This window comes from Halichoerus grypus, chromosome 1 (genome assembly GCF_964656455.1).
Source record: "Halichoerus grypus chromosome 1, mHalGry1.hap1.1, whole genome shotgun sequence".
In the NCBI taxonomy this organism is placed as follows: Eukaryota; Metazoa; Chordata; class Mammalia; order Carnivora; family Phocidae; genus Halichoerus; species Halichoerus grypus.
The window spans coordinates 126,946,911-126,973,790 of record NC_135712.1 but is presented as its reverse complement, the minus strand read 5'-3'; the positions used below and the strand labels follow the sequence as shown (position 1 = coordinate 126,973,790).

The 26,880-nt window shown below is 39.0% G+C and overlaps 1 protein-coding gene and 1 long non-coding RNA gene across 2 annotated transcripts in view; one reads left to right on the top strand and one right to left on the bottom strand.

Moving 5' to 3' along the window:
• Nucleotides 1–26,880, bottom strand: part of CPNE4 (copine 4) — a 592,776-nt gene that overhangs the window by 488,431 nt on the left and 77,465 nt on the right. The gene's annotated exons all lie outside the window — the stretch shown is intronic.
• Nucleotides 16,836–25,274, top strand: LOC144379947 (uncharacterized). The gene is made up of 4 exons (XR_013443548.1): nt 16,836–16,947; nt 19,130–19,272; nt 20,211–20,299; nt 25,247–25,274. It is a non-coding gene; the product is annotated as an uncharacterized LOC144379947 (long non-coding RNA).

The window sequence follows — 26,880 nt, the reverse complement described above, 5'->3', positions numbered from 1 at the left end:
TGGGGCCAGGATCATGTAACATGCTGATGACTTAAGCTTCCCACTCCCCAAATAAGTGGGTTGTGTGGGGAAATAGTGGCCAATTAAATGAAAATTGGGGTACCATTAAGAAGAGAGTCACAGGTGCTGGCTGTAGTTCATAATGATCCTGCATTTGTCACTACACAGTTTTCCATGGATGAATTCATAATAATTTATAGGATATATGCTCTGTATGTGGTCTGCTTTGGATATGCAATCTTCACAGATTATACAGATTCTGATGAGCCTCTTCTCAACATCATTCTGTGACGAAACAGTCCTATAGCAGGGCTGCTTTAACACAACTGGTAGAAACTTTCTATCTTCTTCTATAATTTTAAATGCAGAGCCTTCATCAACTATTTCCAAGAGTAGTTCTAACTCTCACTCCTGGTTGCTCCCTGTCTAGGGCATGGCTTCTCTCTCTTTGGTCTTATTTTCCATCTCTGTATTTCACCTCCTCTGCTTCGGTGGACAAACATCTGACATTCTGCTCTTTGGGGACAGAAAGAGTAGCTTTCAGATTAAGCCCAAACTAAAAATACATCTCTGCCTTGAGCAGAAACAGGATTCTTTCTTTATGGACCACAAAACATTCTTTTCTGGCTCTAGCATGTCAGAGATTTTACTATTTAACCCCTTGCCTATGAATATCAACCAGTTTTACAAGTAAAAGCAGCACAAATAAGATAAAGAATGATGTCAGGTCATTTAAGGGGGGTAGTTCAGGCCATCAAATTTATAGAAAATAATTCTACACATCATAATATCTTTGTTTTTAAGATATAAAATCAACTGGACTTCAAGACCCCTCTTTATTTGATATTTTCCCATCCATAAAAAAACAAGGACCAGGATCACACAGATACTATATTCCACAGCCTCTTATTAGAGTTGCCACAAGTAGCAAGTCATTTTATTTGTGATCCATTTCTTCTTCCTGAATGCTTCCTTCAGGGAATATAAAGCAAGTGTTGACCAATTATTTATTCATTCATTCAATGAGTATTTACCGAGCGCCTGCTATGTCCCAGGTATTCTGCTAGTCACGGGAGATACAAGGAAAAAATACATTGATATTTTCATGGGTTAATAAGTCATGCAACAAATAAGCCTAATAAAGCATGGTGAGGTTATGACAGAAAAGGTGCAGGCACTGTGGGAGCACAAAACTGGGGGAGTTAACCAGCTCTAGGAAAATGGAAAGGCCTCCTGAAAAGGTAATACTTAGGCTCAGAATAAAGAGTCAGTACGAGTTGCCCAGGAAGATGGGAGTAAGGGAAAAGGAAAAGGCAGAAAAAGGATTTTGAGCTTAAAAGTCCAGAGGCAAAAGTGATTGGGGAGAGAGGTGGAAGAGAAAGGCAGGAGGAGAGTGGAGGTGGGGCTGGGGATGGGAAAAGGAGATTGGCCGATTCTGTGACATAAGTTCCACAAGAATTATGAGGGGGCATGGGCCTGAAAGGAGGCAGATCATGGACCATATTATAATACCATTAAAGAGTAGATTTTAAGGAGTCATTGAAAAAATTTTAAAAGGGGACTGACATGATTTTATTTCCATTTTAGAAAGCTCCTTCTAGCAGCTGAATGGAGAATTGATTAAAGGTGAGCAAGACAGGAAGCAGAGAGACTATTTAAGATGGAGGCACTGATCTGGTGGAAAGATGATGGTGGCCTACACCCAAATGGTGACAGTGAGGATAGAAGAGCTAGATAATTTCAGAGAAGTATAAAAATTCATGTGACCTGAGTTCATTTAGCATGGATCCAAAATACCTGAATAGTTCAAATGTGTGGCATCAATTTACCATAGGTTTTACTTACTTCATGTAGCAGATGCTATTGGTATCCTGCCTCCCCATCCCTTGCCAAGCCTCCTCCACCCAAATCTGAGGTCACCTGTAGACAACTGCCATACAACACAGAAGGCTGCCAGCATTTGAGTCTGGGGGCATTCTCTGGGCACTGGCAAGGTGCAGGCCAGAAAACAAGCAAGTCAATGCCCCCAACAGTGACCTTCAACCAAAGAGGGAAGGAAACTGGTAGACAAATATCCTAACTTGCTCATCCTTTCATGGGATGATTCTAAGGCATGTTCTGTAAAGTCTCTCAGGAAGTCTTCATTGAAACAGAGCCCCAGTTGCCTGCAGTGGTAACCAGTCATGAATGATCTTTATTGGCTTTCTGACCTTCCATGTCTACTGCCCTCTCCACTCCATTCTGCTTCCTGGGATAACTTCCCAAATAAACCTCCTGCACCAATTCTTATCTCAGGGTCAGCTTCTGGGGAAATCCAAATTATGCATTACATAACTCAGAGATAATTTTTTAAAGCTCCTCATTCCTTTTTTGAACCTTTCGATCTACCCCTCTCACTAAGCAGAGGCAATCATGGCCAGATCCCACCAGCCCCACTTCTCCAGAGGGCAGACGAGTATTACGTTCTAATCAAGTCACACCCTTGCCCTCCTGCCAGGGCCTCTGTCTGTTCAGTTCTCTGCTGAGATTCCGTTTTCCTCACTGATAACTGGGGGCAAGCAGAGGAGATTATGCTTACCGTAAATCATTTAAAAATCAAATATCTCAATCTTTTGTACCTATATTTTATTAATATGTATTAATTCTTGCTGGGGCCTTGTCAAGAGCCCTCCCTGGGGAACAATTAGTTTAGTATATAATCATTTTTTAAGACTTCCTGGATTTTACACAAATTGAATTTTAAAGGAAAGCATAACACATTTTCTAGGGATAGATCAGAAAGCAAATTCTTTGCCACCCCCACCACTTGATCTCACTACACAGGAGATCATGATAAAAGGTGAGAAAAGTAAATGTATGCCAGTTTCCCAGACTCATTTCCTCACTAAGCAAAGAGGTCTCTACCCAACTAGCTCAGATCAGATGGCCATGTCTACAGGTCAGAAAGGAGCATGGGGGAAGGGAAGAGAGAGGATGAAGGAGAAGCAGGAACTACCAGTTCCCAACACCTAAGTAGTGTCAGGTGATAGACCCAATCCTTTGAATATGCCCTCTCATTGACTTCTCCCCATAAATCTACACAACAAGGGATATTGTTCCCATTTATAGGTGAGGAATCTAAAGCTTCAGGTGGTTAAAGAATGTGACCAACATCACACATGTGTGGGTGGTAGAGACTGAATTTAACTGAGGCCTGTTTGACTCCAAACTCATTCTTTTTCCACTTCATCATTTGATTTCAAGCCACGTTTACTGTTTCATTTGGATATTTTCCATGTTTACTTTTCCTGGTGGAACTTTCAGTAAGAACATTTCTAAGCATCTGGGCAATCCCCCAGGGGACTATATCAAGAACACTAGGGTTAACTCCCCTTACTTTTTCCAAACCCAAATTTACCAACATATCAGCAAACTATCACCAATGCTACAAACATCCAGCCAGGAACACCTCTAAATTTAGTAAAAAAACAAAAACCAAAAAAAACTTAGTAATTCATAACAAGATAAATGCTCTGGCAGGTAAAGACAATAGGTCAGAGACTCTCCTTCCCCTGAATACATAACAATAAAAACAACCATACATTATTTAAAAAGTGAAAAGAACTACCACAACCAACATTAAGATATGAACTATAAAAATGGCAGCTGAGTCAGGGAAGTAAAAGATTCTGGGGCAGCTTACTTAGCAGGATCAGTGCTGGGTAAAGAAAATCAATCAACAAACCTGAGAATAATCACAAACAGCCCTCAAGTCAGGAGTTTGGGAAAGGTTATAAAAAGTCTTTCAACCCCCGTGCCTATCACCACAGGAACTCCAAGGGATAAGAGTAATTCCTGGCACTCCCATCTGAGCATCGTCCAGCTGAGAGAAATAAGAAGGAAGGCAAAATGTTAGGACTACCTAGATTTGTCTCCAACAGTAATAGGGACTTAGCAGAATAAGACAAAAAACTGTGCTTTTAGTGTGTGTGTGTATGGGGGTGGGGTGTACGGGGAACCCCAGATGAAGACTCAGGTCTCCACTTGGAGCTTTGAATAAGGAGTCAAATCTCTAGATGCTGGCTTTTGTTTTTGTTTTTGTTTTCTACTGGCAGGAATAGAAATAGGCATTGGGAAATGACAGGTGAATGGAAACAGAATAAAAAATAACTAGGATGACCTCTCTGATGTAAGTACAGTCCACAATGACTTAGAGGACAGATCCAAAGAAAGATGCTATCCTTGTCCTCTCTCCCTTCCACAAGAATAGAAAACAGCCCCAGCCAGGTGCAATGAGTCCTGATAGGGGACATCTGACAAAGCTTTTGAAGAAAGAGAAGTCCCAGGTCCTCCAAAGATCACACACAACCCAAACCAACCTCTCTCCCAGTGGTCCAGGCTATTTCCTTAAATAAGTAGAACTCAAAATGCTCCAATCAAAAGACATAGGGTGACAGATGGATAAAAAAACAAGACCCATCTATACGCTGCCTACAAGAGACTCATTTTAGACCTAACGACACTTGTAGATTGAAAGTGAGGGGATGGAGAAACATCTATCATGCAAATGGATATCAAAAAAACCTGGAATAGCAATACTTATACTGGACAAAATAGACTTTAAAACAAAAACTGTAACATGAGACAAAGAAGGACACTATATAATAATAAAGGGGACAATCCAACAAGAAGACATAACAATTGTAAATATTTATGCACCCAACACAAGAGCACCCAAATACATAAAATAGTTAATAATAAACATAAAGGAACTAATCGATAGAAACACAATAATAGTAGGGGACTTTAACACCTTACTTACATCAATGTACAGAGCATCTAAACAGAAAATCAACAAAGGAACAATGGCTTTAAATGACACATTGGAACAGTTGGATTTAACAGATATATTCAGAACATTCCATCCTAAAACACCAGAATACACACTCTTTTTAAGTGCACACAGAACATTCTCCAGAATAGATAACATATTAGTGCACAAAACAAGCCTCAAAAAATTCAAGAAGATCCAAGTCATACCAGGCATCTTCTCTGACCACAATGCTATGAAACTAGAAGTCAACCACAAGAAAAAAATCTGGAAAGACCACAAATACATGGAGGTTAAATAGTATGCTATTAAACAATGACTAGGTCAACCAGGAAATAAAAGAAGAAATTAAAAGTTCATGGAAACAAATGAAAATGAAAACACAACAGTCCAAAACCTTTGGGATGCAGCAAAAGCAGTTCTAAGAGAGAAGTTTATAGGAATACTTGAGAAGCAAGAAAAATCTCAAATAAGCAACTTAACCTTAGGGGCATCTGGGTGGCTCAGTTGTTAAGTGTCTGCCTTTGGCTCAAGTCATGCTGGGATCGAGCCCTGCATCAGGGTCCCTGCTCAGCAGGGAGCCTGCTTCTCCCTCTCCCACTCCCCCTGCTTGTGTTCCCTCTCTCGCTGTCTCTCTCTCTGTCAAATAAATAAATAAAATATTTTTTTAAAAAAACCTAACCTTACACCTAAAGGAGTTAGAAAAAGAACAAACAAACCTAAAACCAGCAGAAGGAAAGAAATAATAAAGGAGCAGAAATAAATGGAAACTAAAAAAACAATAGAACAGATCAATGGAACCAGGAACTGGTTCTTTAAAAAAAAAAAAAATCAGTAAAATTGATAAACCTCTAGCCAGACTTACCAAGAAAAAAAAGAGAAAGGACCCAAATAAATAAAATCACAAATGAGAGGGGAGAAATAACAACTGACACCATTGAAATACAAACAATAATAGGAATATTATGAGAATCTATATGCCAACCTAGAAGAAATGGATAAATTCCTACAAATATATAAACTACAAAAACTAAAGGAGGAAGAAATAGAAAATTTGAACAGACCGATTACTGGCAAAGAAATTGAATCAGTAATCAAAAAACTCCCAGCAGACAAAAGTCCAGGACCAGATAGCTTCATAGGTGAATTCTACCAAACATTTAAAGAAGAGTTAATACCTACTCTTCTCAAACTACTCCAAAAAAATAGAAAGGGAAGGGAAAGTTCCAAATGCATTCTATGAGGCCAGCATTATTCTGATACCAAAACCAGATGAAGACACCACAAAAAAAGAGAACTATAGGCCAATATTTCTGATGGACATAGATGCAAAAATCCTCAACAACATCCTAGCAAACCGAATTCAATAACACATTAAAAAAATCATTCACCACAATCAAGTGGGGTTTACTCCTGGGCTGCAAGAGTGGTTCAATATTTGCGTATCAATCAACATGATTCATCACCTCAATAAGAGAAAGGTTAAGAAACACATGATCATTTCAATAGATGCAGAAAAAGCATTTGACAAAGTACAACATCTATTCATAATAAAAACCCTCAAAAAAAGGTTTAGAGGGAATATACCTCAACATAGTAAAGGCCAAATATGAAAAACACAAAGCTGACCTCATCCTCAATGAGGAAAAACTGAAAGCTTTTCCCTTAAGTTCAGGAATAAGACAAGGATGTCCACTCTCACCACTTTTAAAAATAATAAGATACCTGGGAATAAACCTAACCAAAGAGGTGAAATACCTGTATTCTGAAAACCATAAAACATTGATGGAAGAAACTGAAGATGACACAAGGAAATGGAAAGACATTCCATGCTCATGGGCTGGAAGAACAAATATTATTAAAATGTCCATAGTATCCAAAGTTATCTACAGATTTAACACAATCTCTATCAAAATACCAATGGCATTTTTCACAGAACTAGAACAAACAATTCTAAAATTTGTATGGAACCACAAAAGACCCTGAATGCCAAAGTAATCTTGAAACAGAAAAACAAAGCTGGAGGCATCACAATTCCAGATTTCAAGTTACGTTACAAAGCTGTAGTAATCAAAACAGTATGGTACTGACACAAACAGACACATAAATCAATAGAACAGAAATAAACCCACAATTATATGGTCAATTAATCTTCAATAAAGAAGGAAAGAATATGCAATGGAAAAAAGACAGTCTCTTCAACAAATGGTGTTGGGAAAACTGTGCAGCTACATGCAAAAGAAAGAAACTGGACCATTTTACTACACCACACACAAAAATAACTTCAAAATGGATTAAAGACCTAAATGTGAGACCTGAAACGATAAAAATCCTAGACAAGAACACAGGCAATAACCTGACATCGGCCATAGCAACTTTTTTCTAGATAGGTCCGCTGAGGCAAGGGAAATAAAAGCGAAAATAAACTGCTGGGACTACATCAAAATAAAAAGCTTCTGCACAGCAAAGGAAACAATCATCAAAACTAAAGGGCAACCTACAGAACAGGAGAAGATATTTGCAAATGACATATCTGATAAAGGATTAGTATTCAAAATACATCAAGAACTTATACAACTCAAAACCCAAAAAAACAATCAAATTTAAAAATGGGCATAAGGCATTAACAGACATTTCTCCAAAGAAGACATCCAGATGGCCAACAGACACATGAAAAGATGATCATCATTCACCATCAAGAAAATGTAAATGAGCTACACTGAGCTATCACCTCACACCTGTAAGAATGGCTAAGATCACAGCAACAGAAGAAACAACAAGTGTTGATGAAGATGTGGAGAAAAAGGAACCCTCATGCACTGTTGGTGGGATTGCAAACTGGTGCAGCCACTGTGGAAATGAGTATGGAGTTTCCTTAAAAAGTTAAAAATAGATTTACCCTATGATTCAGCAATGGCACTATGGGTATTTACCCAAACAATACAAAAACATGAATTCAAAGGGATACATGCACCTATGTTTACAGCAGCATTAATTACAACAGCCAAGATATGGAAGCAGCCCAAGTGTCCACCAATAGATGAATGGATAAAGACGATGTGGTATGTATATACACCACACACACAATGTATATACATATATATATGTGGATATATATACATATATATCCACATAACTTGACATCAGCAGCAGAAATATTTTTTTCTAGATGTCTCTCAGGCAAGGGAAACAAAAGCAAAATTAAACTATTGGGACTACACCAAAATAAAGAGCTTTTGCACATCAAAGGAAACCATCAACAAAACAAAAAGGCGACTTACCGAATGGGAGAAGATATTTGCAGATGATACATCCAATAACGGGTTAATATCCAAAATATATCAAGAACTTATACAACCCAACACCAAAAAAATGAGCAATCTGATTTAAAAATGGGCAGAGGACATGAACAGACATTTCTCCAAAGACATAAAGATTTCCAACGGACAGGTGAAAAGATGCTCAACATCACTCATCATCAGGAAAATGCAAATAAAACCACAGTGAGATATCACCTCACACCTGTCAGAATGGCTAAAATAAAAAAGACAAGAACTAATGTGTAGGTGAGGATGTGGGGAAAAAAAGGGACCTTTATGCACTGTTGGTGGGAATGCAAACTGTTGCAGCCCCTGTGGGAAACAGTAAGAAGTTTCCCCAAAATATAAAAATAGAAATAACATACGACAATCCAGTAATTCTACTACTAGCTATTTATCCAAAGAACACAAAAACAGTAATTTGAAAAAATATATGCACCCTTATGTTTATCACAGCATTATTTACAATAGTCGAGATATAGAAACAATCCAAGTGTCCATCTGATGAATGGATAAAGATGTGGTATGTATACACAATGGAATATTACTCAGCCATAAAAAAAGAATGAAATTTTGCCACTTGCAACAATATGGACCTAAAGGGTATAAAGCTAAGTGAAATAAGTCAGTCAGAGAAAGATAAATACTGTATGATTTCACTCATATGTGGAATTTAAGAAATAAAACAAGGGAAAAAAAGAGACAAAAACCCAGACTTTTAAATAGAGAACAATGGTTCTCTGATGGTTACCAGAGGGGAGGTAGGTGGGGGGATGGGTGAAACTGGTGAAGGAGATTAAGAGTACATTTATCATGCTGACTGCTGAGTAATGTATAGAATTGTTGAATCACTGTATTGTACACCTGAAACTAATATAACTCTGTATGTTATACTTCAATAAAAACTGTATGTATACTTCAATAAAAAAATAAAAGTTATGCAAGACCTGTTCCTTGAAGAAGGAAAAACTACAAACTGAAAGGATACAGAATGTTCCAGGGAAAGTTTATAATTGTGAGAGAATTATTGAAATCATAGTTAAGTTATTGGACTCTGAGGCTAAAATTTTTCAGGTATTTAATAGACAAAAAAGCAAGTCATGAGGACAAAAATAGTCTGGCTTCAGAATCTCCCCAGCAGAGTTTAATGATAAGTGTCAATGACCAATGCCTACAAAATTCTGAGTTCAAGAAACTCTGACTCAAGACTATCTTATAAAATTAAGATGTCTTTCAAGTACAGGAACCAACAAAAATTGCTTTCACCATGAAGGAGTTAAGGGATAAGACTTGAGATGCCTTCAAAACAAAACAAAACAAAATAAAAAAACCTCCCCGGTGATTAAATCAAGCCAATAAAGCATTAAATCAAAATACAGAATTCAAGAATAAAGGAGCTGTAGTTAAAAGAACTAACTCCTTTTAAATAAAATCAGGATTAAACAATTATGGGAATTATGGTACAAAATAGAAGTAAATGTTTTAAATCTGGACGCCCTAAAAATAAAATACAGCTAAAGGAAATCAGAAATGAGGGAAAGAAAAATAGGAAAAAATGTAAACGTGCTTTTTCCTTTTTCATAGTAGAAAAACAATCAATATTGTATAAACACGGAACACAGTGAAAAAACCATATTGACTCCTACCTATCAATGTTCCTACCAAGTATTTTCTTATAGAGAGAAAATGGGTCTCAAATTTTAGTATCCACAGAACACCCTGGAGGACTTGTTACAATACAGATGGCTGGGCCCCACCTGCAGATTTTCTGGTTCGGTAGGTATGGGCTGATGCCTGAGAACTTGCATTTCCTTTTTTTTAAAGATTTTTTTAAATTTATTTATGAAGAGCTCAGGGAGAAGAGAGGGAGAGGGACAAGCAGGCTCTGCGCTGACCACAGAGCCCAGTCTTGGGGCTCAATCCCAGGACCCTGAGACCATGACCCCAACCAAAACCAACAGTTGGGCATTTCTGAGCCACCCAGATGCCTGGAGAACTTGCATTTCTAACAAGTTTTCAGGTGATTGTTGATACTGCTGGTCCAAGGACTGATGCCTTACAAGGAGCTTTTAGGAACTAGATTCTCTTGGGATATCATTGTTTGGGTTTAAATTTAAGGTAATATAATAATTTTTATTTAAAATGACATATATAGTATGATCTCTTAATATATATATATATTAATATAATCATTTCCATCTAACCCACCATACATCCTGTGTGTGGTGAAGGGAAGGGAGAGAAATGTTTAGAATAATGTTCCCTTAATGTTAATGATGGTTTATTCCTAGATGGTGAGATTTGGAGGAGATCTTATTTATACTTTTTTAATATCCTTTGAATCTCTTAGAAAGAGCTTATGAGACATTTTTACAAAACAGCAAAGTCATTAACAGCAATAAACTACAAGATCAGAAATATAACTTCTTCAATCTAGATTTTAGTTTCTCAGAGTGACCCCAAGACATTTGTTTGGAAGATCATGGTAGTCTCTAATGAGGTCAGCAATTCAAATCACTCACTTCAGCTCTACTACCTTTTGTTACAAATCTCATGCTTACTGTCTGCTGCATGAAACCATGCCTTTCTTTGGTGATCCTAGAATTGGCTCTTCCAATTTCTTAGGAGTTTTGGTGAACAAGTTCATATTAAGGCTTTCCAATATACGGCACAGGGAATATAATCAATATTGTAATAACTTTGTATGTTGACACATGGTAACTAGATTTATCATGGGGATCATTTCATAATGTATAAAAGTATCAAATCACTATGATGTACACCTGAAACTAATAGGATATTATATAATAATTATACTTCAATGAAAAAAATTAAGAAGTAAAAGAAAATGGATAATGTATTGTAAAAAGAAGATTTTCCATATCCTTTCAGATTTTACATCACCCCCAACCCCCATGCTCATCCTGCTTCAGTCTTACAAAAGATGCTTCATAGATTTTCTCACTCCTTGTCCTGACATCCCCAATTCCTCCTGATTCACTTTAATTACCCTTCTCTGGGTAAGTAAGATTTATGATCTGATCTTGGTTTCCAGTTTGACCCCTGATGTGTGAATGGGGGTTGAGTGTGACCCTATCATCAATATCCATGACTCTTTAACTCTTACTATTTTGTGGATCTTTCCAACTCTGATTTTTGAGGCTTTGATACTATGTGTCTCTTTCTCCCTGAAAACCAGGGTATTGGAGGCCATTCTCTGCCAGGAGCTGGAGCTCTTCTCCTTGGCCACATTCATCATCCAGCCACCTGCTAGCAATCCTCACCTGAAAGATTTCAAACTTCTCTCACTTGGCATTGGTTCCCAGCAAGGAGGAGGACCAGACAGCTATCTCTGAGACAGCAGGCAGTTTTTCTAGGACATTTTGCTGAAGGCTGATAACAGTGTTTCTTATATCCACTTTTCTCCTGGCACTGGACTTTCTGAACTTTATAAGGCAGCCAATCTTCCAAAATTATCTTGATCTGTCCCCCATTCTACTCTGAGCAAGAAGAGTTGACTTTGTTCTTTGCACATATCTCTGGCATCTCAGCCTCCCCCACCCTATTTTTGTTTGATTCTAGAAGTTACACTATGCCTTTTCCTAACTGATCTGTTTATCAATATTCTGGCCAAGTCTGGTCTATCCCCAGACAGATTACAAATGGAGGCCAGAGTGAATGCAGGCTATTGCCTCCCCCCCCCAAAAAAAAACCCTCTCTTTTTTGTCATCTTGAGAATGTGACCATTTTCCTAGACTTTTTTCCTCCCAAGTTCATTTTCTACCAAGTCTGCCAAACTTGCGGAACCAAAGGAGGTATAAAGAATGTTTTCATATGCTATACCAAGATGTTTTAAGTCACAGCAGCAAGATACACACTGGGTTTGGAATTGGAAGACCTGGATCCCAATACTGTTTTCCATTGCTAACTAGTTCTATAACCTTAGATATTCAAGTACAGTCGAGTATAACCAAAACTCTTTGGGCTTCATCTTCTACATCTGTTAAAAGCAAACAAGAATACTCAAGCTGTGCTCTCACAGGACAGTGGGGAAGTTGAAGCAAGACAATGAATGTAGAGGTACTATAGTATTGATAAATTCCTCTGGAAATGAAAGATTATAATATGGTAGCAGACTGAAGAACAGTTATTGAGAATAACTCTATTCTCCCTCTGTGTCTTTAGTCTCTTTTATATTAAAGGAAGGAATTTGGGGGAGAAGTAAGTGGGGAGAAAGGCTTTGCAACTTGACCTCAGCTAATAGGAATTTATTGATTCAACATTAATTAAGCATCTCTTGTATGTATGCTTACATCTATCATTATGTATTGCTAAGTACACTAGATTCCTATTTGATTAAGATTTTGATCCTCACTCAAAAAGCTGAAAATTTAAGGGGCACAGATGGGGAAATAAACAATTTCAATATAGTGTGATAAGTGCCATTATCAAAACATGCATGCATCACTATTGAAGCACAGAGATGGGCCATTGAACCTGACCCCTAAGAGATAAGCTAAAGAAGACTTCTCACAGGTGTTAATCCTGAGGCAAGTCTTGAAGAACCAAAATTTGAATGTTGAAGTCCATATTTCTGTTTGATCTTCCAGCTCAGGTAGAGCAGAAAGTTGGCAAGGATGACAGGCATTTAGTTGTAGGTTCCGAAGGATGTCAGCTTACTAAAGGGTATTATGACATGGGGAGTGAGAAGCAAGAATGAAGCATTCACTGTCAGGCTGGAAATGAGCTCAGTGTGGCTCATGCCTGAGGGATCAAGAGGCAGATGGGGTGGGGGGGGGGGAACAAAGGGAGAGAGCTCCTTTACAGTTCTCTTATTTTCATGGATAACAACATTAACACTCAGAAGAAGATGAATGAAATTCATGGGAGTTAAGTTGAAGACACAGCTTTACAGAGTATCAATACAGTTGAATCATCAATTGTTAGACATAAGAGGGACCTAAAAGATGCATTAATCTAGTCCAATCCTTTATTTTATAGATGAGAAAACAAAATCCATACTTGAAGTGATCTGCCTAAAGTCTCTCATTTGGTGAGTAGCAGAATTGGGACAATCCACAAATAAAGCCACCATTTTTATTGAGCATCCACTTTGTGTTGGATACCTCATCTCTGATCTCCACAAGTCAGAGGAATCAGACAACTTACCTTGGCTCACAGAACTAGTAAATCATGGGTCAGAGATTTCAATATTGGTCTGGCTCCTAAGAAAATCTGAATTCATTTTGCCATACTGTGCTGTTCTAGGTCTCTCCCAACGGTTAGAGAAATGCAGAGATTCACACAGCCCCAAAATGTCCAACTCAGGATTTGAGTCAAAGCCAATGCCTTTTCAGTACTCTGAATTTACTTACATGGACTTATTTTTTAGGCCTTCTGAGCTATGGTACCCTTGGTCAGACTTTATTCCCTAGAACATGTGTGCCATGAGACCAGCATTAAAAACTCCTCACCATATTCCATAGTTACAGTAGCTGAGATAAGGCTTTGTTTGACACAAATTCAAGCTTTTTCAGTGATAAGGACATGAAGACAAAGCTTTGGACAAATGTTCTTTTACCAGCATACTGTGATTATACATTGTCATGTAAATTGGCTTTCATTGGATTTTTTTCTTTTCTGTACTTATAGAAATTGGATTAATTAAAATAATAAAAACACTGTCATTTGCATAATCTCACTAGTTCACATCAGTTTCTCAAGACAGGGGGGAAAATAACTTTTAGAAGTACCAATGAAGAAGGAATATTGGCAATTCTTTAATATTCTTCTACTACTTTGGGTTAGGAGAGAAACAGGGTTCTTGGTTTAGTGGACATAATGAGTCAAAATGCACTGAACTAAGGTCACTCTGCATTGGCAGAGGAGGCAGAAGAATTAAAGACACAGTCTCTAGACTTCTGGAGAGTTAGCCCCTGGGAGGGGAGATAGAACTCAGAGATAAAACCACTGTCAATTACAAAACAAAGCAATAGATTAGTGGGTTAAAAAAAATAAATATAATGTGGTACAGTACAGATGAAATTAGGTAGGCTTCTAAGGGATCAAAAAATGCTTGTCAATATTCCCATTCATTCATTCATTCATTCATCAAATGGAGTGATTACTAGGTCAGTCATTATTATGGTGCTGGGGAAAATCATGAAGTAGAAAAAACAGAAATAAAAACTAAAAACTAGACTCATGGAGGTCTTATGATTAGAAATGGGGAAGTGTATATACACATTTGTGCATATATATGTCAGGTGACAGTAAATGATATAGGGAAATAAAGCAGGTGAGAGGAATGGAAAGAATACCGGGGGCTGCAGATTAAACAGGTTGTCAGAGAAGGTGTCATTTGAGCAAGGACCTAAAGTTTCTAAAAAATCAAGCCATGTTATTACCTAGGGATAGAATGTTACAGGCAGAGGATAAAACATGTTCAAAAGTCCTGAGATACAGAGGTTTAAGAAACAATTTGGAGACTGATGTGGCTGGAATGGAGTAAGAAAGGGAGAAAGTAGTGAGAAACAAGTCCAGAGAGATAAGGAGAAAGCAGATCCCAGTGCCTTCAATAGAATTTTCCGTGATGATAAAAATGTTCTATATCTATGCTGTCCAATATAGTAGGCACTAGCCACATTGGGGCTACTGAGCACTTTAAATGGGACTGGTGTGAACTCTTAATTGTATTTAATTTTAATATACTTAAATTTAAATACACATATGGCTACCATAGTGGATAGTGAAAAGCCTTGTAGGCCATTGTCAAGATTTTGGCTTTCACCCAGAATAAGATGGGAAGAAACTGCAGGAGAGCAGAGGAGTAACATGATCTGACTTGGGTTTTAAAAGGATCACTACACTCCAATGAAAACAGACTGTAGGGTCAAGAACAGACCCAGGGAAGCCTGACTTAACCAGGTGGGAGATGATAATACATGCTGGATGGTCACTCAGATGGAGGGGGCAATGGTGGTGATGGTAAGAAGTGGTCAAATTCTGGAAATAATTTAAAGATAAAGCCCATAGGATTTGCTGCCAGATTGGATGTGGGATGTGAGAGACAGAAGTTATGAATGGCTCATAGGTTGTTGTCAGAGCATTCCACAGAGCACTGAGAGGAAAAGATTCTGAGAACTGCAGGTTTGGAAGCCTCATTTCTTCTATCATTGGTAGCCTGGAAAATTTTAGATTAGCTGGAGATTATGCCTATGTTGCAAGGTCACTTGAGATTAAGTGAGATCATATATGCAAAGTGTCTAGCATGAAGTTCAGCACACAGTAGGTCCTAACATGTTAGTTTTCTTCTCCAGGAGGCTAGAGACTTTCAACAACAAGAATTCTATTGACTAACAAGGGTCAGCCCTTTTCCTGTAAAGAACCTGATAGCAAATATTTTTGGCTTTGCACGCCATATGGTCTATGTCACAACTATTCGACTCTATTGTAACAAAAGCAGCCAGAGACACAAAACATAAATCAATAGGCATGGCTATGTTATAATAAAACTTTATAAGAACAGATGGCTGGCTATATTTGGCCTGTGAGCCATAGTTTGCTAACCCTTGGTTTGGAGGAAATATTCATTTACCCAAAGGGCCACTTTAGAGAGACATATAGGGTGACCCATATGTCTCACTTAACCATGACAGTTCTAGTATATATACCCACAGTTCCAGCATAATTATTAATACAGCCTCCCTTCAATAGCAAGAGTGTCCCAGTTTGAACAATAAACTATATGGTCGTGGGTGTGGATCTCCTTGTCCTACATAGAGCAAAAATGGGTAGTGTGGTAATTACAGAGCTCTGTTGGTAGTTATGCATTGCATTTTTAATTTATGAAATAAAACCAAGTTTTATTGAGTGCCTATTCTGTTCAATGCTCTAAAAAGGACTTAGAGCAGGACCAAGTAATACATGGCCTACCCCTCTCTTCCATACCCATAGCAGGCTTCACTAATAGATTGTGACAGTCCATTCCTGAGCCAACTCAAATACAGCCCCCCCATTTTTTTTTCAGACACATTACTCCTGGCAGCCATGACCAATAGTACCAAGATGAAATCTCTGTCATCCCAACCTTAGCATAAAGCATGGCTCCTTTTCACCAACCCTCACACTTCAGCTGGGAAGATCAAGTTGCAATATATATAACTGTAAAGTAAGTCTGATTATGATAAGTAGTGCAAACAATAGATATGATAAGCATTCTTAGTGGAAATTTTCATTTTCTGAGCCTCCCATGAAATAATGGTTTTATTTCCCTTAAGAAAAGCACAAGAACTGGCCAACGTTGTGTAGTATTTCATGGTCTCTTTTTTTAGAAGTTGAAGAGATCAAAAAATATTATCTCAGAGGGACAAAAGTGGCTACATTCAATTTTTCTGCTGCTTAACATGGTAATTTTTCTTGCCATGCAAAAAAAATGTAATAGAGGAATTTGTTTCATGATTAATATGTATCCTTCCATTCTCTACACATTAGGATTTAGGGAATGCCCAGAAAGAGAAGCACTGAAAAAATTCTATAGTCCAACGGACCAATTCTAGATATACCTGAGTTTAAAGGTTTGGCCAGTCAATAAGATTATTCTGAAGGCACATTGTGCAAAGAACACTGAACTGAGAGTTACAAAAAGACACAAAAGAAGTAATATAAAAAGAATGATGAACAACTCCCTACCCTACCCAGGTGCCTTCTTGTAGTACATAAAACCCAAGTCACCAGAGCAGCCCTGCAAAGGCAAAGGAATCTACAGCACAGCTGAAGTATGAAAAGCAGAATGTAACTGACCCTCTTTTAAAAAAGGTAAGTTCATCTACAAAATTTACCTCCGGCCTGACATTACCTGTATTGCTCACCTAGACTGCCTCCAATGTGCCAACATGGGAAAGGTTACTGTCAAGAACCAGAACCACGCATCAAGCCTCCCTTTTCAGCCCTAGACTCACACAATAGAGCTCTCTCAATTATGAGGTGGTGTGTATGTAAAAGGTATCAGCACTGTTAATTGCCTCACCCAAGGACTCTCCCCTCCTGCCATGTACACACACACACACACAACATGTACACACAAATCAGCTGCCTCTGGGGGACCCACAGCTTCAGGTTTTCTGGGGGTCATCTGTCCTTTAATTTTCGAACAGAACTACTAGAGCCTCTACCCTACTTTCTATGGAAAATCCACCACCCACACTCTTCCTCTTCTCCCTGCCCCCTACAGTGTTTTTGAGGATTCCCATAGATCTTAACCTGTCCCTTGCTCATCTCATCTTTTGATCCAGTTTCCTGCTTTTCTGGAGTCTTCCATCTCCACTTTGCATCCCTCCTCCTGCAACTGCTCTGTCTTTTCTGCACCTCATCAACCCCTTGGGAATCCACCATGGTCCTTCATTCCACACAAAGCACCACTGACCTAGGTTGGGTCTGTATAACCAAACATCACTCAGAGTTTGAAGCAATGGAATGGGGACTATAATAATTTAAGACATCTTAAAGTTGAGAAATAAGACATTTTGCTCTAGCTGTGTTTATTCCCTTAGGCACTGGCTTCCTGCCAGTTGAGGGGTCTCTGGTTCTCTGCAGCTCCCCTTCATCTGTCTCCCTTTTCCTAGTTTCCTTGCCTCCCACATACCCTATCCATTCCTGAGTGGCCCATTGAAATTCAAAATTCCCCTCGATTTATTAGGTTTATTATGCAGAGCAATCCTACCATCTCCCATTCTACCCTCCTTGCCTTTGAGATGATGCCCTGGGAGGATTGGCACTCAAGTTTCACTCTCAAAGAAGCTATCAAGGTAGATTACTAATGCTTCACGTCCTTTGATGTAAAATAAAACCCTCCCCAGCCTGCAAAAGTGGCTACAATCAATTTTTCTGCTGTTTAAAATGGTAATTTTTCTTCCTACCATGGATGGATGGATGGATAGAAGGAAGGAAGGAAGGAAGGAAGGAAGGAAGGAAGGAAGGAAGAAAGAAAGAAAGAAAGAAAGAAAGAAAGAAAGAAAGAAAGAACGAAAAGAACGGAAAGAAAGAAAGAAAGAAAGAAAGAAAGAAAGAAAGAAAGAAAGAAAGAAAGAAAAATAGAGGAATTTGTTTCACAATTAATGTGGCATCCTTCCATTCTCTACACATTAAGATTTAGGGAATGCCCTGAAAGAGAAACATTGAAAAAATTCTGTAATCCAATGAACCAGTTCTAGATATGCCTGAACATAGCTGCATGTTTCTGATGATACAAATACGCATTTCTGGGTAGGGATTTTTTTCACCTTTATCAGTGTTGTTATGTATTATTTTCTTAAAATTAGAAAAAACTGAGTCCCAATAGTATTAGTATCTAAAGACAGCAGAGTAGGAGGAATTGGCACCAAGGAGCTGTAATTTGCAACTGGGTGCTGTCCTTAGATTGCCATAGGTGTGTTGGGGGAGGTATATTTGTCTTTGCATTGTGATCTGAAACTAAAACCAGAAAAGGATAAAATTAGGAAGTGTTTCCCTCTTTGTAAAATGGAGGATTTCCAGATCCTGCCACCTCACCCTCACTGCCCAAGCCCAGAAAACAGAGAAAGCCTTACACAGAATTTTCAGGAACATTTCACAATCTACCCTTTGGGAATGGTCTCAACGAATCCTATTGCAACAAGCCAAACAATGAAAGTATGCAGGAAAAATAGAACAAAGACAAGATTCTAGTTGACTTGAAATTTTTCTTAGTGTCAGGTCACCTTGGAACAATATTTTGAGGACTTCTTGATTCAAACTCAGGATTACTAAGTTGTGGAGATGACACCAAGGATGGGGTAGATTTGGAGCTTAAGGACTCTCTTTTCCTTTCTTCCTCACTGAATAGAGGGATAATAAATTTAGCTAACCTGTATCTACCTACTATTTGTCAAGCTCTGTGCTGTTTTATTTGTAACATATCATTTATCCTCTACTATGAACCTGTGAGATAAGTACTATTAAGTCTTATCATTATCTCCATTAGATTGAAAACAACTGGACAAATAACCCAGTGAGTTTTAAACAATCTAAATCTAAACAGCAATTGTGGATGGAGTGAGCTGTCAAGGGAAAACCCAACAGAGGGAGCCTGAAGTAGGAAAGGGACTGCAAGAAGAACAAACATTTGTGAGTACCTACTCCATGTTGGGCCATAGTGCATGTTTTCTCTATTTGTTCTACAAGAACACAAAGGGTTATTATTATCCACGTTTTACAAATAAAGAAACTTACTGCAGAGAGATCAACCATCTTATCCATGACCTCAAAATTAGTTGGTAGGATTTGAAACCAACATCTGTCTAATTCCATTGTACTAAATATCTGGGAACACAGCTGAAGAGCAGCCATAATTCAATAGCTAGTTTTTCTAAGTCTTATTTTGGACAAAGACCCAAGATTTGCCTGATGAAAAGTCAGAGAATTATGGAGCTATTCTTAGATACAGATACCTGGTTTAAACACACAGGTCTAGCATAACTTTTATATATCCCAGTAATGACCTTGTAGCTCAGAGTAACCAGATTCCGATTTCCTCAATCACCAGAGAGCATGCTGAGTCTATTCTGCTGCTCTGTCCTGCCTCTATTGAACTAAATGGAACATTTCAAGGGCTCGGTGAATGGGACCTCACTCTGTTCTCAATCATCCCCATGATAACAGCATAAAGTCACAGAGGTGAGAACAAAGCTAAGGGACCAGTCCCCCAGCCAAGATGACAACACAACCTTCACATTTTGACTCCTAACCCTGATTTCTGGTCCCAAAATGACCCTTTCCATGGAGCTGTCCTGTTTCTCCTCCCACTTCCCTTCTGACTTCACGATCACCATGAACTCCCAAATCAGTATGTGGGCACCAGCACATGAGGTACCAGTGCTGCTTTCCCAGGTGGCATTATAAAAAGCTGTGGGGGGAAAAAATCATATTTGTTCAACACAGGATTTAAAGAAATCATAGCTCTGAGATTTGGGTGGAAGGGATGTCTATATGAGTGCTTGTGTGTATCTATTTGCATGCATGCGTGTGTATGTGTACTCTGGTCCCTTATATTTCTGTTCTAACAGATCTCGGGATTCATTTAGCAGATGGTCTGCCAAGAGCCTGATAGAGCCTAACCTCCCACGTTAAATGTTTATGGAATTGCTGATCAGAGGTGAGAGCGGGGTAATGAGGAAAACTCAGAATATCCCACGAAACAATCAAGCCCATTTTATTTAAAATATCAATCAGAACATTTTATAGCTTACAAAATGCCTTCACACTCACCATTGCATTTGACCTTCTCGACTACCCTTCAGTGTATATATTTATTTCAATTTTATACATAAGGCAAATGAAGCTCAGGAGAAAGGATGGGTCCAAGGCCACAGTTACTAAGTGGGAAAGAGAGGGTCTCTCCATTTCATGATCCTCAACTTCAAGTTTCATGTCCTTTTTCATCTAACCACACTGCCTATTCCTGTCCTCCCAAGAGGCACAACGAGAACAATGAAATCGACACATAGTCATCCTAGACAGGATTCCTCATCCTCCAGAGGAATACCCACTTTAAAAAACTAGAATCAGATGGTGTTCTTCCCATGTAACATTTTTTACCCTCTTAAACTGATTTTTAAATACCAAGGATACCTATAATAGAACAAATCCATAGAGGCAGAACAGTACATGAGAACAGGCTCATTTGTCAAAGATTTTGGGAAGGCCATCTCTCCTCAACCAGGGTACAGCACGAAGTTAACTATTTGTGGATGAGAAACTCTAAGACAACTTTTCTGCCAGTGCATTAAACTTTACTCTGACACTTGATGTGAGTAGTGATGTTAAGGAGACAGAGTGTGGATGTGTAGAGTGTTTTATTAAGTTTATAGCTGTCTGTGAACTATAGCTGTGTAATTCTTCTCAATCCATGTAACGAAAGGAGGGTAAGACAGGAACCTCCGAGTCAGCCAGAGGGCCCAGGAAATGTAGTAACCATTCTGAGAAAGGAGAATCTATAAAAGGGTCATACACACAGTAGACCCAGATGGGAACCAGGTCTACCAGGATCCTACAAGATGGTACATTAGGTAGCAGTCTCAAGAGAAGGGCTAGCTTCAAAGGCTCTGGGAGACCCTACAAACCTCAATGCTAATGAGGCCTAATGAAGTAATAGTAAACTGAACTTCCAATTATCAGGACTTCATAGATATGGTACAGGGAGATGTTGAGGAGAAGCCAAAGGTGGAGAAAGGGCTGAGGAAAGAAGGAATCAATATGACTGGTTGATAAAGACACGAGTTCCTACTGTGTTGTTGAGTCATGAACAGGCTACAGCTATGTTAGTACCCATGAGAACTCTCTAGAGAGAGTAATGAGCCAGGAATTCCTTTTTTTTTAATTTTTTTAAGGAAGGTATAGGAGATAACACAAAGGATCAGATTGTCAAATCAGACTAACATGAAATCAGAGATCTTACACAGTTACCAAGATTTTCTAATAATTTCAAAGATATAGATAATCACAAGGCACAGACAAAGCAAGGAGAGGCTTGGAGACTTCTGACACTGAACCCCCAAGTCCTTTCTTGCTACATCAGGTCACACTTCAGGCTCACCTTAACCTATGACTCTCTAAGCAATGTGTGCAATCCGTATCACTTATACAACAGGTCATCCTGTGTTCAGTTAGTAACCTAGCTTATCTGCCATTTTCCAAGGGGCCATGACCTAGAAATCCATAGATTCAGGTTTGTTTAGGATAAGACTCCTAGAATCCTAACAGCATTCTATAGACAAGGACTAAGCTTTATTTTCCAAGGAGTCTGCCATTAGCATGTTTACTAGGAGATCTGACCGGGCCTCTTGCCTTCTTTCTTTTCTAGGAGTAGAGCTCCAATAAAGAGAGAGATTGAATTGTAGGCCTTCCCTTCTTAGTGTATGACTACACATGAGATAGTGTGAATGATGCTGCATGTGGGCCTTGACTTAGATTCGGTATGTTAAAGCATTGCCCTGTTTGACTCCAGATTCTGGCCACTGTTAGAACTAGAGGTAGATGATCAGCTTGGAGGACAGATGATTCATTATTTCAATTGTTCTTTTTACTCAGTAACCAGACTTTTTATTTGCTTTTATGAACTTTTCACTCTACATAGCATTTCCACTTGCATTATTCCAACTGATATGCTAAACAATCTTAGAAGGCAGGCAAGAAAGATATTGGTTTAGAAATAAGGAACCCAAGGATCAGTTTCAATTAATAAGTGGGAGGACTGGGACTCAATCCCAGGTGTGTTTAGCCTTCAAGTCCATGCCCTGCCACTGCACAACATGACAGGTGCTTTGAAGAGTAGACTGATGGTTTGACCAATATGCAGAGAAAATTAACAGTCTCCATGTTCCATGTTCTTAACTTCAGAGCATGGAGACTGTTATTCTCCTCTCCACCTCTTAACTTCAGAGCATATTCCCCCAAACTCTCTTTGCACAAAACTTTCCTGACTTTGCCATGGTTGTGGTAAGGGCTAAGGGTGCTGTGATGGAGGCCTGCACTGGCACCATGAATTGCTTTTTAAAGAACACACTCAAAGGGGTGCCTGGGTGTCTCAGTCATTAAGCATCTGTCTTCGGCTCAGGTCATGATCCCAGGGTCCTGGGATCGAGTACCGCATCAGGCTTCCTGCTTCTCCCTCTCCCACTCCCTCTGCTTGTGTTCCCTCTCTCGCTGTGTCTCTCTGTCATATAAATAAAATCTTTTTAAAAAATTAAAAAAATAAAGAACACACTCATGGAGACAGATGGATGGGCTATCCCTGCAGTCCTTCTCTACCTCCTGACAGGTAGGACATTGGAAAGGGGGTTGGATGCACTTCCCTTCTCAGGCCCCTGTCTCCATCCTCTTCAACAGGGCATTGATGATTAGCTTCTGGCAGATAAATGAGCAAAGGGAAAATAAGAGGGATGGATGAAAATTGTCTTTATAATCAATCCATGCATTCAAAAGACAGGATACCATGCTGATACCAAACAGAAACAAAAGCATGAACTACATTACCCATACTGTGTTTCTGGTCTAAAGTCAGGCCCGCCTGGCTCCCACCAAACACAACTGCTTCACCCTATAGCGACATCCCTTTGACCCCTCAGTTGCCAGCCTGTCCTAGGACGAAGCCAGGTCTGAGCCAGGAGGTTATTTAAAGCTCTTGCTTAATACTCCATGACCCAGCTTTGTCACCCTAGATTGTAAGGTAGCTCTGGCCTTAAACTCTGTTTAGGTTATAGAACTCCTCTTTCCTAAATCAAGTGACAATCTCATGCCCTAATCTGGTTAACTGGTTTTCTGCTCTTTTGCCTGCCTAGATCTCAGTCTCTGTAGGGGCCTCAACCATCTTACCCTTTCCAGGTAGACAGGAACTAGAGCCCAGGTCCTATATTCATAACATCTGGACACATACAATCTTATAAAAGCATTCACTGAAGTGTTGACCACACTGGCAGGCTCACGCAGCCATCTATTCTTACACTGTGTTGCACCTACCTGTTGAGACATCTCCATTATTCCCTGTTGAACCCCACTTCTTGTATCACCCATTATTATGAGACATAATATTGGGATGAATATTGGAATGAATATTGGAATGAAACGCTCTTCTTGTATCACCCATTATTATGAGACATAATATTGGGATGAATATTAGAATGAAATTCCAGTATTTAATGAATATTGGAATGAAACCCACTTCTTGTATCACCCATTATTATCATATTACCTAGTGTTTGTTGCCATATTATTTAGACGCCATGTTATACACTTAGGCTGCACTTTATTTCCAGCTCCCACAGTTAGTTCTGTTCCCTAACTGGGAGTTAATCCCAGTAAGCAGGTAATCCCAGCACTGGTCTCATCCCAGTCAACCTTACCACACTGTTCTCAGCAATATAAAAACACCTAGCACAGAAGAAGGTCCTTTGCCATTAAGGTAATATTTGTCGATCTTCAGGGAGCTGAGAAACTATTATATTGGTTTGATTTTATGATACTCCCTTCTCCTAAAAAGGTTTTTCAAATTAATTTTCAAAATAAATTATATTTAGTTACATTTGAAAATAATTCTGTGGCAACCCAGGGTGAAAAAAATGAAGACATCTGGTGGTGTGACAAAGTAGGAGAGTAGGACTCTGTCCTTGAGGTTACTTTTAAGTCAGGGTCAAAATGCTGAGTGGGCAAGAAAGTTCTAATAACCTTTCTTTCCCAGATCCTAACCAGTAGCTCCAAGACATATCATAACCCCAAGTACACTCTGACTTCTTTATCAGCCAGAAGGAGAAGAGAGAAATCATATCACTGAGACAAGTGTTCTGAGGGGGTGAGGGTGAAAAAGGACATGAATCATTTATAATGTCTCTTGGCAGCAAGATGAAGGCACATCGGAGGAGGCAGAAAGTAACGAGGGCTTTCTGGACACCTGATTCGCTCTCTTCATCCTCCTCAGGGAAATAGTCAGAAAAGAGTAATAAACATTAAGATACAACAAGAGATTCTTTTTTAGACTTCAAGAGATAATTCAATAGCTAATTCAATAATAGAAGAATTTTTAAAGTAATACACAATATTGGAGAGAGGATACTTTTCAATCACTTGCATACATTGCTGATGGGGTGCATTTTGGAACTTTCAGTCTGGAAAAAGAAACACTTTCTGTAGTATGGATCAAGAGCCTTTAGAAGTTAAAAATCCCTAAATCAGTACTTCTAAGAATCTATCTAAAAGAATAATCAGAGATATAGACAAAGAATGTTCATAAAAGCACTATTTATAATAAAGAAAAATAAAAATGGCTAAATAAATTAGGACACACCCAAGTAATGAAATGTATGTAGCCATTACAATTCGATTCTAAAAATATTTAATGATGTGGGAAAAGCCAAATACAAATAGTTTATATATTATAATCTTATTTGTACACAAGATTGTGTCTGGAAGGTTAGATCACAGACAATATAAAATTCGTTAGACTTTTCTGTAATGTTCTGATTACAGAAAGTGGCTCAGATACTGGCCAAGCCAAGGAGCAAGGAGCAAGGAGCAAGACCTGCCCTATAACTATCTGTGTTTTCATCAGGGACATCCTTCCATGTGGACTCTAAAGGACTTTGACTTCCTTCACAAGATCTCAGATTGCACCATGCAGCTGGCTGTTGGAGGAAAAAGAGCAAATCTAATTGTTCTGGTAATTTCTCAGCCACCAGCACAGCTTGAAAAATGGGGCCTTCCTGTTCACAGCCTTGGCCTCACATCTGGCCAGTTTACAATGCTTATTTTTGGAAATACAATGGCTGAAGAAGTTCATGGAAGCAGAAAAGATTTGTTGGTAGACCCAGTTCAGGCAGGTATGTAATGTATGATAAACAAGAGAATGAATGACTGAACCAAGCAATCAATCAATTTATCAGTGATACTGGATTCTTCCCATACACCTAAATTATTCAGGGCACCAGGATAAACCTCACACCTGCCAGATTTCTCTCCTGTATCCCATTGAGGTCTCCAGTGACAGGCAGGAATTCACTATCCATCAAGAACCTCAGGATCCTGACTTACTTCAGTTCTGTCCTCTGCCTTCTATCCCAGTCCTTTTCAGATATGGACTCACATCACATATTGGCTGCTCTATCTAGTGGCTAAATTCCACTAGTGCAGGTGTTAAAAAATGAACTTTGGAAGGATACCTAAATGCCCTCCTTGCTCTTGCAAGGAACTACAAATTGTCCAGCTGCTGCTAAGGGACCTTCAGGCATCATGATAAACAGCAGGGGTATTATAGAAAATTTGGAAGGTGAAAGGCAAGGCTTACATTGATCAGAGGTGAGGTCAGGTTCATGGTTATGGAACCAAGTGATCAGAGGATGAAGATCAGAAACTAAAGAAGATCAGGAACAGGCAAATAGTTAAGAGGCAGAGGTGGAGAGAAGCTCCACGGCCACACACAATTGTTTCGTTTTGTTTAATTATTTAGCTAAATGCCCTGGTATAAAGGGCAAGAAGCAAAGTAGACAATAAACAGTGGGGGAGGAAGAGCTGATCAGATACTAATAACTCATTGCTTTATATAGCTCCACAGGATTAGGAAGCTCGCCATCAATTATTCTCACTGGCCAGGCAAAGCCTGGACATTAGGAGCCAGCTATGGAGAAGTGAGCAAATATGCAGATGGAAACCCTGGGGGAAATCTCAAATTTATTCCTTACAGCCATGAGGCCCTGGTGGCTTCCCTTATCTATATGCAGTGTCTGATCCTCAGGCATTACTCAGGAGAGGCTTGCTGGGAATTGTGTATGTTTGTGTGTGTGTTTGCAATATTATGATGCTAACTGGGACCTCAGAAGAACCACCCACATGATTTCATCTTTGAACATTTGGAAGGGATGGGGATTGGGTGGGATATACTTGACTTGGAGCTACAGAATTAATAGCACTTCAGGCAGCCGTGGAGATGAAGTACATTCTCCCCAATCCTCTTATAGATTATATTCCTTCTAGCTCCCCCTCCACCAAACATCACCTTCTGTTTTCTGATTCCCAAGAGCAAGGGTTAGTTGTGTCCAGCTCATCTTTGGAACCAAGGCCATGTTATAAGTCTGGCAAGCCTATGGATCCACTGAAAAAGTAACAAACTAATATCTTGTAGAACCATTTTAAGAATGTAAACAAGGTGAAATGTGTAAATGTACCTAGCATATGTTGGGCATACAGACA